This window comes from Narcine bancroftii, chromosome 6 (genome assembly GCF_036971445.1).
Source record: "Narcine bancroftii isolate sNarBan1 chromosome 6, sNarBan1.hap1, whole genome shotgun sequence".
Classification (NCBI taxonomy): Eukaryota; Metazoa; Chordata; class Chondrichthyes; order Torpediniformes; family Narcinidae; genus Narcine; species Narcine bancroftii.
The window spans coordinates 56,067,666-56,081,423 of NC_091474.1; positions in this window are offsets into that span (position 1 = coordinate 56,067,666).

Genomic DNA, 13,758 nt, shown 5'->3' on the forward strand with positions numbered 1-13,758 from the left:
ATCAGATATGGGGAATCAGAGGTGGGGAATCAGAGGTTGGGAAACAGAGGCAGGGAATCAGAGGCGGGGAGTCAGAGGCGGGGAATCAGAGGCAGGGAATCAGATGTGCGGAATCAGAGATGGGGAATCAGAGGCAGCGAATCAGAGGCGGGGAACCAGAGGCGGGGAATCAGATATGGGTAATCAGAGGCGGTGAATCAGAGGCAGGGAATCAGACGCGGGGAATCAGAGGCGGGGAATCAGAGCTGGGTAATCAGAGGCGGGGAATCAGAGTTGGGGAATCAGAGGCGGGGAATCAAATATGGGGAAACAGAGGCGGGGAATCAGAGGCGGGGAATCAGATATGGGGAAACAGAGGCGGGGAAACAGAGGCAGGGAATCAGAGAGGCGGGGAGTCAGAGGCTGGGAATCAGAGGCAGGGAATCAGATGTGCGGAATCAGAGATGAGGAATCAGAGGCAGCGAATCAGAGGCGGGGAACCAGAGGCGGGGAATCAGAGGCCGGGAATGAGAGGCCGGGAATCAGAGGCCGAGAATCAGAGGCCGGGAATCAGAGATGGGGAATCAGAGGCGGGGAATCAAACACGGGGAATCAGAGCTGGGGAATCAGAGGCGGGGAATCAGAGTTGGGGAATCAGAGGCGGGGAATCAAATATGGGGAAACAGAGGTGGGGAATCAGAGGCGGGGAATCAGAGGCGCAGAAACAGAGGCGGGGTATCAGATATGGGGAATCAGAGGTGGGGAATCAGGGGCGGGGTATCAGAGGCTGGGTATCAGACACGGGGATTCAGAGGCGGGGAATCAGAGATGGGGAATCAGAGGCGGGGAATCAGAGGCAGGGAATCAGACGCGGGGAATCAGAGGCGGGGAATCAGAGCCTGGGAATCAGAGGCGGGGAATCAGAGGCGGGGAAAGAGAGGCGGGGAATCAGATATGGGGACAGAGGTGGGGAATCAGAGGTTGGGAATCAGAGGCAGGGAATCAGAGCTGGGGAATCAGAGTCGGGGAATCAGGGTTTGGGAATCAGAGGCGGGGAATTAAATATGGGGAAACAGAGGAGGGGAATCAGAGGTGGGGAAACAGAGCTGGGGAATCAGAGGCGGGGAATCAGAGTTGGGGAATCAGAGGCGGGGAATCAGATATGGGGAAGCAGAGGCGGGGAATCAGAGGCGCGGAAAGAGAGGCGGGGAATCAGATATGTGGAATCAGAGGTGGGGAATCAGATATGGGTAAACAGAGGCGGGGAATCAGAGGCGGGGAAACAGAGGTGGGGAATCTGATATGGGGAATCAGAGGTGGCGAATGAAAGGCGGTGAATCAGAGATGGGGAATCAGAGGCGGGGAATCAGAGGCAGGGAATCAAACACGGGGAATCAGAAGTGGGGAATCAGAGCTGGGGAATCAGAAGCGGGGAATCAGAGTTGGGGAATCAGAGGCGGGGAATCAGATATGGGGAAACAGAGGTGGGGAATCAGAGGCAGGGAAACAGAGGTGGGGAATCAGATATGGGGAATCAGAGGTGGGGAATCAGAGGTTGGGAAACAGAGGCAGGGAATCAGAGGCGGGGAGTCAGAGGCGGGGAATCAGAGGCAGGTAATCAGATGTGCGGAATCAGAGATGGGGAATCAGAGGCGGGGAATCAGATATGGGGAATCAGAGCTGGGTAATCAGAGGCGGGGAATCAGAGTTGTGGAATCAGAGGCGGGTAATCAGATATGGGGAAAGAGAGGCGGGGAATCAGAGGCGGGGAAACAGAGGCGGGGAATCTGATATGGGGAATCAGAGGTGGCGAATGAAATGCGGTGAATCAGAGATGGGGAATCAGAGGCGGGGTATCAGAGGCAGAAAATCAAACACGGGGAATCAGAGTTGGGGTATCAGAGCTGGGGAATCAGAGGCGGGGAATCAGAGTTGGGGAATCAGAGGCGAGGAATCAGATATTGGGAAACAGAGGCGGGGAATCAGAGGCAGGGAAACAGAGGTGGGGAATCAGATATGGGGAATCAGAGGTGGGGAATCAGAGGTTGGGAAACAGAGGCAGGGAATCAGAGGCGGGGAGTCAGAGGCGGGGAATCAGAGGCAGGGAATCAGATGTGCGGAATCAGAGATGGGGAATCAGAGGCAGCGAATCAGAGGCGGGGAACCAGAGGCGGGGATTCAGAGGCGGGGAATCAGATATGGGGAAACAGAGGCGGGGAATTAGAGGCGGGCAAACAGAGGCGGGGAATCAGATATGGGGAATCAGAGGTGGGGAATCAGAGGTTGTGAATCAGAGATGGGGAATCACAGGCGGGAAATCAGAGGCAGGGAATCAGAGCTGGGGAATCAGAGGCTGGGAATCAGAGCTGGGGAATCAGAGGCAGGGAATCAGAGTTGGGGATTCAGAGGCGGGGAATCAGAGCTGGGGAAACAGAGGCCGGGAATCAGAGGCGGGGAATCAGAGGCGGGGAATCAGAGGCAGGGAATCAGATATGGGGATTCAGAGGTGGGGAATCAGAGGTTGGGAATCAGAGGCAGGGAATCAGAGGCAGGGAATCAGAGGCAGGGAATCAGATGTGGGGAATCAGAGGCGGTGAATCAGAGTTGGGGAATCAGAGGCGGGGAATCAGAGCTGGGGTATCAGAGGCGGGGAATCTGATATGGGGAATCAGAGGTGGCGAATGAAAGGAGGTGAATCAGAGATGGGGAATCAGAGGCGGGGAATCAGAGGCAGGGAATCAAACACGGGGAATCAGAAGTGGGGAATCAGAGCTGGGGAATCAGAGGCGGGGAATCAGAGTTGGGGCATCAGAGGCGGGGAATCAGATATGGGGAAACAGAGGTGGGGAATCAGAGGCAGGGAAACAGAGGTGGGGAATCAGATATGGGGAATCAGAGGTGGGGAATCAGAGGCGGGGAATCAGAGTTGGGGAATCAGAGGCGAGGAATCAGATATTGGGAAACAGAGGCGGGGAATCAGAGGCAGGGAAACAGAGGTGGGGAATCAGATATGGGGAATCAGAGGTGGGGAATCAGAGGTTGGGAAACAGAGGCAGGGAATCAGAGGCGGGGAGTCAGAGGCGGGGAATCAGAGGCAGGGAATCAGATGTGCGGAATCAGAGATGGGGAATCAGAGGCAGCGAATCAGAGGCGGGGAACCAGAGGCGGGGAATCAGATATGGGTAATCAGAGGCGGTGAATCAGAGGCAGGGAATCAGACGCGGGGAATCAGAGGCGGGGAATCAGAGCTGGGTAATCAGAGGCGGGGAATCAGAGTTGGGGAATCAGAGGCGGGGAATCAAATATGGGGAAACAGAGGCGGGGAATCAGAGGCGGGGAATCAGATATGGGGAAACAGAGGCGGGGAAACAGAGGCAGGGAATCAGAGAGGCGGGGAGTCAGAGGCTGGGAATCAGAGGCAGGGAATCAGATGTGCGGAATCAGAGATGAGGAATCAGAGGCAGCGAATCAGAGGCGGGGAACCAGAGGCGGGGAATCAGAGGCCGGGAATGAGAGGCCGGGAATCAGAGGCCGGGAATCAGAGGCCGGGAATCAGAGATGGGGAATCAGAGGCGGGGAATCAAACACGGGGAATCAGAGCTGGGGAATCAGAGGCGGGGAATCAGAGTTGGGGAATCAGAGGCGGGGAATCAAATATGGGGAAACAGAGGTGGGGAATCAGAGGCGGGGAATCAGAGGCGCAGAAACAGAGGCGGGGTATCAGATATGGGGAATCAGAGGTGGGGAATCAGGGGCGGGGTATCAGAGGCTGGGTATCAGACACGGGGATTCAGAGGCGGGGAATCAGAGATGGGGAATCAGAGGCGGGGAATCAGAGGCAGGGAATCAGACGCGGGGAATCAGAGGCGGGGAATCAGAGCCTGGGAATCAGAGGCGGGGAATCAGAGGCGGGGAAAGAGAGGCGGGGAATCAGATATGGGGACAGAGGTGGGGAATCAGAGGTTGGGAATCAGAGGCAGGGAATCAGAGGCGGGGAATCAGAGGCGGGGAATCAGAGGCAGGGTTTCGGATGTGCGGAATCAGAGATGGGGAATCAGAGGTGGGGAATCAGAGTCCAGGAATCAGAGATGGGGAATCAGAGGCGGGGAATCAGAGGCGGAAAAACATAGGTGGGGAATCAGATACGGGGAATCAGAGGTGGGGAATCAGAGGCGGTGAATCAGAGTTGGGGAATCAGAGGCGGGGAATCAGAGCTGGGGTATCAGAGGCGGGGAATCAGAGTTTGGGAATCAGAGGCGGGGAATCAGATATGGGGAATCAGAGGCGGGGAATCAGAGGCGCGGAAAGAGAGGCGGGAAATCAGATATGGGGAATCAGAGGTGCGAATCGGGGAGGGGTATCAGAGGCTGGGTATCAGAAACGGGGATTCAGAGGCAGGGAATCAGATGTGCGGAATCAGAGATGGGGAATCAGAGGCAGCGAATCAGAGGCGGGGAACCAGAGGCGGGGAATCAGATATGGGTAATCAGAGGCGGGGAATCAGAGTTGGGGAATCAGAGGCGGGGAATCAGATATGGGGAATCTGAGGTGGCGAATGAAAGGCGGTGAATCAGAGATGGGGAATCAGAGGCGGGGAATCAGATATTGGGAAACAGAGGCGGGGAATCAGAGGCAGGGAAACAGAGGTGGGGAATCAGATATGGGGAATCAGAGGTGGGGAATCAGAGGTTGGGAAACAGACGCAGGGAATCAGAGGCGGGGAGTCAGAGGCAGGGAATCAGAGGCAGGGAATCAGATGTGCGGAATCAGAGATGGGGAATCAGAGGCAGCGAATCAGAGGCGGGGAACCAGAGTTGGGGAATCAGAGGCGGGGAATCAGATATGGGGAAACAGAGGTGGGGAATCAGAGGCAGGGAAACAGAGGTGGGGAATCAGATATGGGGAATCAGAGGTGGGGAATCAGAGGTTGGGAAACAGAGGCAGGGAATCAGAGGCGGGGAGTCAGAGGTGGGGAATCAGAGGCAGGTAATCAGATGTGCGGAATCAGAGATGGGGAATCAGAGGCGGGGAATCAGATATGGGGAATCAGAGCTGGGTAATCAGAGGCGGGGAATCAGAGTTGTGGAATCAGAGGCGGGTAATCAGATATGGGGAAAGAGAGGCGGGGAATCAGAGGCGGGGAAACAGAGGCGGGGAATCTGATATGGGGAATCAGAGGTGGCGAATGAAATGCGGTGAATCAGAGATGGGGAATCAGAGGCGGGGTATCAGAGGCAGAAAATCAAACACGGGGAATCAGAGTTGGGGTATCAGAGCTGGGGAATCAGAGGCGGGGAATCAGAGTTGGGGAATCAGAGGCGAGGAATCAGATATTGGGAAACAGAGGCGGGGAATCAGAGGCAGGGAAACAGAGGTGGGGAATCAGATATGGGGAATCAGAGGTGGGGAATCAGAGGTTGGGAAACAGAGGCAGGGAATCAGAGGCGGGGAGTCAGAGGCGGGGAATCAGAGGCAGGGAATCAGATGTGCGGAATCAGAGATGGGGAATCAGAGGCAGCGAATCAGAGGCGGGGAACCAGAGGCGGGGATTCAGAGGCGGGGAATCAGATATGGGGAAACAGAGGCGGGGAATTAGAGGCGGGCAAACAGAGGCGGGGAATCAGATATGGGGAATCAGAGGTGGGGAATCAGAGGTTGTGAATCAGAGATGGGGAATCACAGGCGGGAAATCAGAGGCAGGGAATCAGAGCTGGGGAATCAGAGGCTGGGAATCAGAGCTGGGGAATCAGAGGCAGGGAATCAGAGTTGGGGATTCAGAGGCGGGGAATCAGAGCTGGGGAAACAGAGGCCGGGAATCAGAGGCAGGGAATCAGAGGCGGGGAATCAGAGGCAGGGAATCAGATATGGGGATTCAGAGGTGGGGAATCAGAGGTTGGGAATCAGAGGCAGGGAATCAGAGGCAGGGAATCAGAGGCAGGGAATCAGATGTGGGGAATCAGAGGCGGTGAATCAGAGTTGGGGAATCAGAGGCGGGGAATCAGAGCTGGGGTATCAGAGGCGGGGAATCTGATATGGGGAATCAGAGGTGGCGAATGAAAGGCGGTGAATCAGAGATGGGGAATCAGAGGCGGGGAATCAGAGGCAGGGAATCAAACACGGGGAATCAGAAGTGGGGAATCAGAGCTGGGGAATCAGAGGCGGGGAATCAGAGTTGGGGCATCAGAGGCGGGGAATCAGATATGGGGAAACAGAGGTGGGGAATCAGAGGCAGGGAAACAGAGGTGGGGAATCAGATATGGGGAATCAGAGGTGGGGAATCAGAGGCGGGGAATCAGAGTTGGGGAATCAGAGGCGAGGAATCAGATATTGGGAAACAGAGGCGGGGAATCAGAGGCAGGGAAACAGAGGTGGGGAATCAGATATGGGGAATCAGAGGTGGGGAATCAGAGGTTGGGAAACAGAGGCAGGGAATCAGAGGCGGGGAGTCAGAGGCGGGGAATCAGAGGCAGGGAATCAGATGTGCGGAATCAGAGATGGGGAATCAGAGGCAGCGAATCAGAGGCGGGGAACCAGAGGCGGGGAATCAGATATGGGTAATCAGAGGCGGTGAATCAGAGGCAGGGAATCAGACGCGGGGAATCAGAGGCGGGGAATCAGAGCTGGGTAATCAGAGGCGGGGAATCAGAGTTGGGGAATCAGAGGCGGGGAATCAAATATGGGGAAACAGAGGCGGGGAATCAGAGGCGGGGAATCAGATATGGGGAAACAGAGGCGGGGAAACAGAGGCAGGGAATCAGAGAGGCGGGGAGTCAGAGGCTGGGAATCAGAGGCAGGGAATCAGATGTGCGGAATCAGAGATGAGGAATCAGAGGCAGCGAATCAGAGGCGGGGAACCAGAGGCGGGGAATCAGAGGCCGGGAATGAGAGGCCGGGAATCAGAGGCCGAGAATCAGAGGCCGGGAATCAGAGATGGGGAATCAGAGGCGGGGAATCAAACACGGGGAATCAGAGCTGGGGAATCAGAGGCGGGGAATCAGAGTTGGGGAATCAGAGGCGGGGAATCAAATATGGGGAAACAGAGGTGGGGAATCAGAGGCGGGGAATCAGAGGCGCAGAAACAGAGGCGGGGTATCAGATATGGGGAATCAGAGGTGGGGAATCAGGGGCGGGTTATCAGAGGCTGGGTATCAGACACGGGGATTCAGAGGCGGGGAATCAGAGATGGGGAATCAGAGGCGGGGAATCAGAGGCAGGGAATCAGACGCGGGGAATCAGAGGCGGGGAATCAGAGCCTGGGAATCAGAGGCGGGGAATCAGAGGCGGGGAAAGAGAGGCGGGGAATCAGATATGGGGACAGAGGTGGGGAAACAGAGGTTGGGAATCAGAGGCAGGGAATCAGAGGCGGGGAATCAGAGGCGAGGAATCAGAGGCAGGGTTTCGGATGTGCGGAATCAGAGATGGGGAATCAGAGGTGGGGAATCAGAGTCCAGGAATCAGAGATGGGGAATCAGAGGCGGGGAATCAGAGGCGGAAAAACATAGGTGGGGAATCAGATACGGGGAATCAGAGGTGGGGAATCAGAGGCGGTGAATCAGAGTTGGGGAATCAGAGGCGGGGAATCAGAGCTGGGGTATCAGAGGCGGGGAATCAGAGTTTGGGAATCAGAGGCGGGGAATCAGATATGGGGAATCAGAGGCGGGGAATCAGAGGCGCGGAAAGAGAGGCGGGAAATCAGATATGGGGAATCAGAGGTGCGAATCGGGGAGGGGTATCAGAGGCTGGGTATCAGAAACGGGGATTCAGAGGCAGGGAATCAGATGTGCGGAATCAGAGATGGGGAATCAGAGGCAGCGAATCAGAGGCGGGGAACCAGAGGCGGGGAATCAGATATGGGTAATCAGAGGCGGGGAATCAGAGTTGGGGAATCAGAGGCGGGGAATCAGATATGGGGAATCTGAGGTGGCGAATGAAAGGCGGTGAATCAGAGATGGGGAATCAGATATTGGGAAACAGAGGCGGGGAATCAGAGGCAGGGAAACAGAGGTGGGGAATCAGATATGGGGAATCAGAGGTGGGGAATCAGAGGTTGGGAAACAGACGCAGGGAATCAGAGGCGGGGAGTCAGAGGCAGGGAATCAGAGGCAGGGAATCAGATGTGCGGAATCAGAGATGGGGAATCAGAGGCAGCGAATCAGAGGCGGGGAACCAGAGGCGGGGATTCAGAGGTGGGGAATCAGATATGGGGAAACAGAGGCGGGGAATTAGAGGCGGGCAAACAGAGGCGGGGAATCAGATATGGGGAATCAGAGGTGGGGAATCAGAGGTTGTGAATCAGAGATGGGGAATCACAGGCGGGAAATCAAAGGCAGGGAATCAGAGCTGGGGAATCAGAGGCGGGGAATCAGAGCTGGGGAATCAGAGGCGGGGAATCAGAGCTGGGGAATGAGAGGCAGGGAATCAGAGTTGGGGATTCAGAGGCGGCGAATCAGAGCTGGGGAATCAGTGGCAGGGAATCAGAGGCAGGGAATCAGAGGCGGGGAATCAGAGGCAGGGAATCAGATATGGGGATTCAGAGGTGGGGAATCAGAGGTTGAGAATCAGAGGCAGGGAATCGGAGGCAGGGAATCAGAGGCAGGGAATCAGATGTGGGGAATCTGAGGCTGGGAATCAGAGCTGGGGAATTAGAGGCGTGGAATCAGAGTTTGGGAATCAGAGTCGGGGAATTAGATATGGGGAAACAGAGGCGGGGAATCAGAGGTGGGGAAACAGAGCTGGTGAATCAGAGGCGGGGAATCAGAGTTGGGGAATCAGAGGCGGGGAATCAGATATGGGGAATCAGAGGCGGGGAATCAGGCGCGGAAAGGGAGGCAGGGAATCAGATATGGGGAATCAGAGGTGGGGAATCAGGGGCGGGGTATCAGAGGCTGGGTATCAGACACGGGGATTCAGAGGCGGGGAATCAGAGATGGGGAATCAGAGGCAGGGAATCAGAGGCAGGGAATCAGATATGGGGAAACAGAGGCGGGGAATCAGAGGCGGGGAAACAGAGGCGTGGAATCTGATATGGGGAATCAGAGGTGGCGAATTAAAGGAAGTGAATCAGAGATGGGGAATCAGAGGCGGGGAATCAGAGGCAGGGAATCAAACACGGTGAATCAGAGGCGGGGAATCAGAGCTGGAGAATCAGAGGTGGGGAATCAGAGAAGGGGAATCAGAGGCAGGGAATCAAACACGGGGAATCAGAGCTGGGGAATCAGAGGCGGGGAATCAGAGTTGGCGAATCAGATATGGGGAATCAGAGGTGGGGAATCAGGGGCGGGGAATCAGTGGCAGGGAATCAGAGGTGGGAATCAGAGGCCGGGAATCAGAGGCAGGGAATCAGACACGTGGAATCAGAGGCGGGGAATCAGAGATGGGGAATCAGAGGCGGTGAATCAGAGGCAGGGAATCGGACACCGGGAATCAGAGGCGGGGAATCAGAGCTGGGGAATCAGAGGCGGGGAATCAGAGTTGGGGAATCAGAGGAGGGCAATCAGAGCTGGGGAATCAGATATGGGGAATCAGAGGTGGGGAATCAGAGGTTGGGAAACAGAGGCAGGGAATCAGAGGCGGGGAGTCAGAGGCGGGGAATCAGAGGCAGGGAATCAGATGTGCGGAATCAGAGATGGGGAATCAGAGGCAGCGAATCAGAGGCGGGGAACCAGAGGCGGGGATTCAGAGGCGTGGAATCAGATATGGGGAAACAGAGGCGGGGAATTAGAGGCGGGCAAACAGAGGCGGGGAATCAGATATGGGGAATCAGAGGTGGGGAATCAGAGGTTGTGAATCAGAGATGGGGAATCACAGGCGGGAAATCAGAGGCAGGGAATCAGAGCTGGGGAATCAGAGGCTGGGAATCAGAGCTGGGGAATCAGAGGCAGGGAATCAGAGTTGGGGATTCAGAGGCGGGGAATCAGAGCTGGGGAATCAGAGGCGGGGAATCAGAGGCAGGGAATCAGAGGCGGGGAATCAGAGGCAGGGAATCAGATATGGGGATTCAGAGGTGGGGAATCAGAGGTTGGGAATCAGAGGCAGGGAATCGGAGGCAGGGAATCAGAGGCAGGGAATCAGATGTGGGGAATCAGAGGCGGTGAATCAGAGCTGGGGAATCAGAGTCGGGGTATCAGGGTTTGGGAATCAGAGGCGGGGAATTAGATATGGGGAAACAGAGGAGGGGAATCAGAGGTGGGGAAACAGAGCTGGGGAATCAGAGGCGGGGAATCAGAGTTGGGGAATCAGAGGCGGGGAATCAGATATGGGGAAGCAGAGGCGGGGAATCAGAGGCGCGGAAAGAGAGGCGGGGAATCAGATATGTGGAATCAGAGGTGGGGAATCAGATATGGGGAAACAGAGGCGGGGAATCAGAGGCGGGGAAACAGAGGTGGGGAATCTGATATGGGGAATCAGAGGTGGCGAATGAAAGGCGGTGAATCAGAGATGGGGAATCAGAGGCGGGGAATCAGAGGCAGGGAATCAAACACGGGGAATCAGAAGTGGGGAATCAGAGCTGGGGAATCAGAGGCGGGGAATCAGAGTTGGGGAATCAGAGGCGGGGAATCAGATATGGGGAAACAGAGGTGGGGAATCAGAGGCAGGGAAACAGAGGTGGGGAATCAGATATGGGGAATCAGAGGTGGGGAATCAGAGGTTGGGAAACAGAGGCAGGGAATCAGAGGCGGGGAGTCAGAGGCGGGGAATCAGAGGCAGGGAATCAGATGTGCTGAATCAGAGATGGGGAATCAGAGGCGGGGAATCAGATATGGGGAATCAGAGCTGGGTAATCAGAGGCGGGGAATCAGAGTTGTGGAATCAGAGGCGGGTAATCAGATATGGGGAAAGAGAGGCGGGGAATCAGAGGCGGGGAATCAGAGGCGGGGAATCTGATATGGGGAATCAGAGGTGGCGAATGAAATGCGGTGAATCAGAGATGGGGAATCAGAGGCGGGGTATCAGAGGCAGGGAATCAAACACGGGGAATCAGAGTTGGGGTATCAGAGCTGGGGAATCAGAGGCGGGGAATCAGAGTTGTGGAATCAGAGGCGGGTAATCAGATATGGGGAAAGAGAGGCGGGGAATCAGAGGCGGGGAAACAGAGGCGGGGAATCTGATATGGGGAATCAGAGGTGGCGAATGAAAGGCGGTGAATCAGAGATGGGGAATCAGAGGCGGGGTATCAGAGGCAGGGAATCAAACACGGGGAATCAGAGGTGGGGAATCAGAGGCGGTGAATCAGAGCTGGGGAATCAGAGTCGGGGAATCAGGGTTTGGGAATCAGAGGCGGGGAATTAGATATGGGGAAACAGAGGAGGGGAATCAGAGGTGGGGAAACAGAGCTGGGGAATCAGAGGCGGGGAATCAGAGTTGGGGAATCAGAGGCGGGGAATCAGATATGGGGAAGCAGAGGCGGGGAATCAGAGGCGCGGAAAGAGAGGCGGGGAATCAGATATGTGGAATCAGAGGTGGGGAATCAGATATGGGGAAACAGAGGCGGGGAATCAGAGGCGGGGAAACAGAGGTGGGGAATCTGATATGGGGAATCAGAGGTGGCGAATGAAAGGCGGTGAATCAGAGATGGGGAATCAGAGGCGGGGAATCAGAGGCAGGGAATCAAACACGGGGAATCAGAAGTGGGGAATCAGAGCTGGGGAATCAGAGGCGGGGAATCAGAGTTGGGGAATCAGAGGCGGGGAATCAGATATGGGGAAACAGAGGTGGGGAATCAGAGGCAGGGAAACAGAGGTGGGGAATCAGATATGGGGAATCAGAGGTGGGGAATCAGAGGTTGGGAAACAGAGGCAGGGAATCAGAGGCGGGGAGTCAGAGGCGGGGAATCAGAGGCAGGGAATCAGATGTGCGGAATCAGAGATGGGGAATCAGAGGCGGGGAATCAGATATGGGGAATCAGAGCTGGGTAATCAGAGGCGGGGAATCAGAGTTGTGGAATCAGAGGCGGGTAATCAGATATGGGGAAAGAGAGGCGGGGAATCAGAGGCGGGGAAACAGAGGCGGGGAATTTGATATGGGGAATCAGAGGTGGCGAATGAAATGCGGTGAATCAGAGATGGGGAATCAGAGGCGGGGTATCAGAGGCAGGGAATCAAACACGGGGAATCAGAGTTGGGGTATCAGAGCTGGGGAATCAGAGGCGGGGAATCAGAGTTGGGGAATCAGAGGCGAGGAATCAGATATTGGGAAACAGAGGCGGGGAATCAGAGGCAGGGAAACAGAGGTGGGGAATCAGATATGGGGAATCAGAGGTGGGGAATCAGAGGTTGGGAAACAGAGGCAGGGAATCAGAGGCGGGGAGTCAGAGGCGGGGAATCAGAGGCAGGGAATCAGATGTGCGGAATCAGAGATGGGGAATCAGAGGCAGCGAATCAGAGGCGGGGAACCAGAGGCCGGGATTCAGAGGCGGGGAATCAGATATGGGGAAACAGAGGCGGGGAATTAGAGGCGGGCAAACAGAGGCGGGGAATCAGATATGGGGAATCAGAGGTGGGGAATCAGAGGTTGTGAATCAGAGATGGGGAATCACAGGCGGGAAATCAGAGGCAGGGAATCAGAGCTGGGGAATCAGAGGCTGGGAATCAGAGCTGGGGAATCAGAGGCAGGGAATCAGAGTTGGGGATTCAGAGGCGGGGAATCAGAGCTGGGGAAACAGAGGCCGGGAATCAGAGGCAGGGAATCAGAGGCGGGGAATCAGAGGCAGGGAATCAGATATGGGGATTCAGAGGTGGGGAATCAGAGGTTGGGAATCAGAGGCAGGGAATCGGAGGCAGGGAATCAGAGGCAGGGAATCAGATGTGGGGAATCAGAGGCGGTGAATCAGAGTTGGGGAATCAGAGGCGGGGAATCAGAGCTGGGGTATCAGAGGCGGGGAATCTGATATGGGGAATCAGAGGTGGCGAATGAAAGGCGGTGAATCAGAGATGGGGAATCAGAGGCGGGGAATCAGAGGCAGGGAATCAAACACGGGGAATCAGAAGTGGGGAATCAGAGCTGGGGAATCAGAGGCGGGGAATCAGAGTTGGGGAATCAGAGGCGGGGAATCAGATATGGGGAAACAGAGGTGGGGAATCAGAGGCGGGGAATCAGAGTTGGGGAATCAGAGGCGAGGAATCAGATATTGGGAAACAGAGGCGGGGAATCAGAGGCAGGGAAACAGAGGTGGGGAATCAGATATGGGGAATCAGAGGTGGGGAATCAGAGGTTGGGAAACAGAGGCAGGGAATCAGAGGCGGGGAGTCAGAGGCGGGGAATCAGAGGCAGGGAATCAGATGTGCGGAATCAGAGATGGGGAATCAGAGGCAGCGAATCAGAGGCGGGGAACCAGAGGCGGGGGATCAGATATGGGTAATCAGAGGCGGTGAATCAGAGGCAGGGAATCAGACGCGGGGAATCAGAGGCGGGGAATCAGAGCTGGGTAATCAGAGGCGGGGAATCAGAGTTGGGGAATCAGAGGCGGGGAATCAAATATGGGGAAACAGAGGCGGGGAATCAGAGGCGGGGAATCAGATATGGGGAAACAGAGGCGGGGAAACAGAGGCAGGGAATCAGAGAGGCGGGGAGTCAGAGGCTGGGAATCAGAGGCAGGGAATCAGATGTGCGGAATCAGAGATGAGGAATCAGAGGCAGCGAATCAGAGGCGGGGAACCAGAGGCGGGGAATCAGAGGCCGGGAATGAGAGGCCGGGAATCAGAGGCCGGGAATCAGAGGCCGGGAATCAGAGATGGGGAATCAGAGGCGGGGAATCAAACACGGGGAATCAGAGCTGGGGAA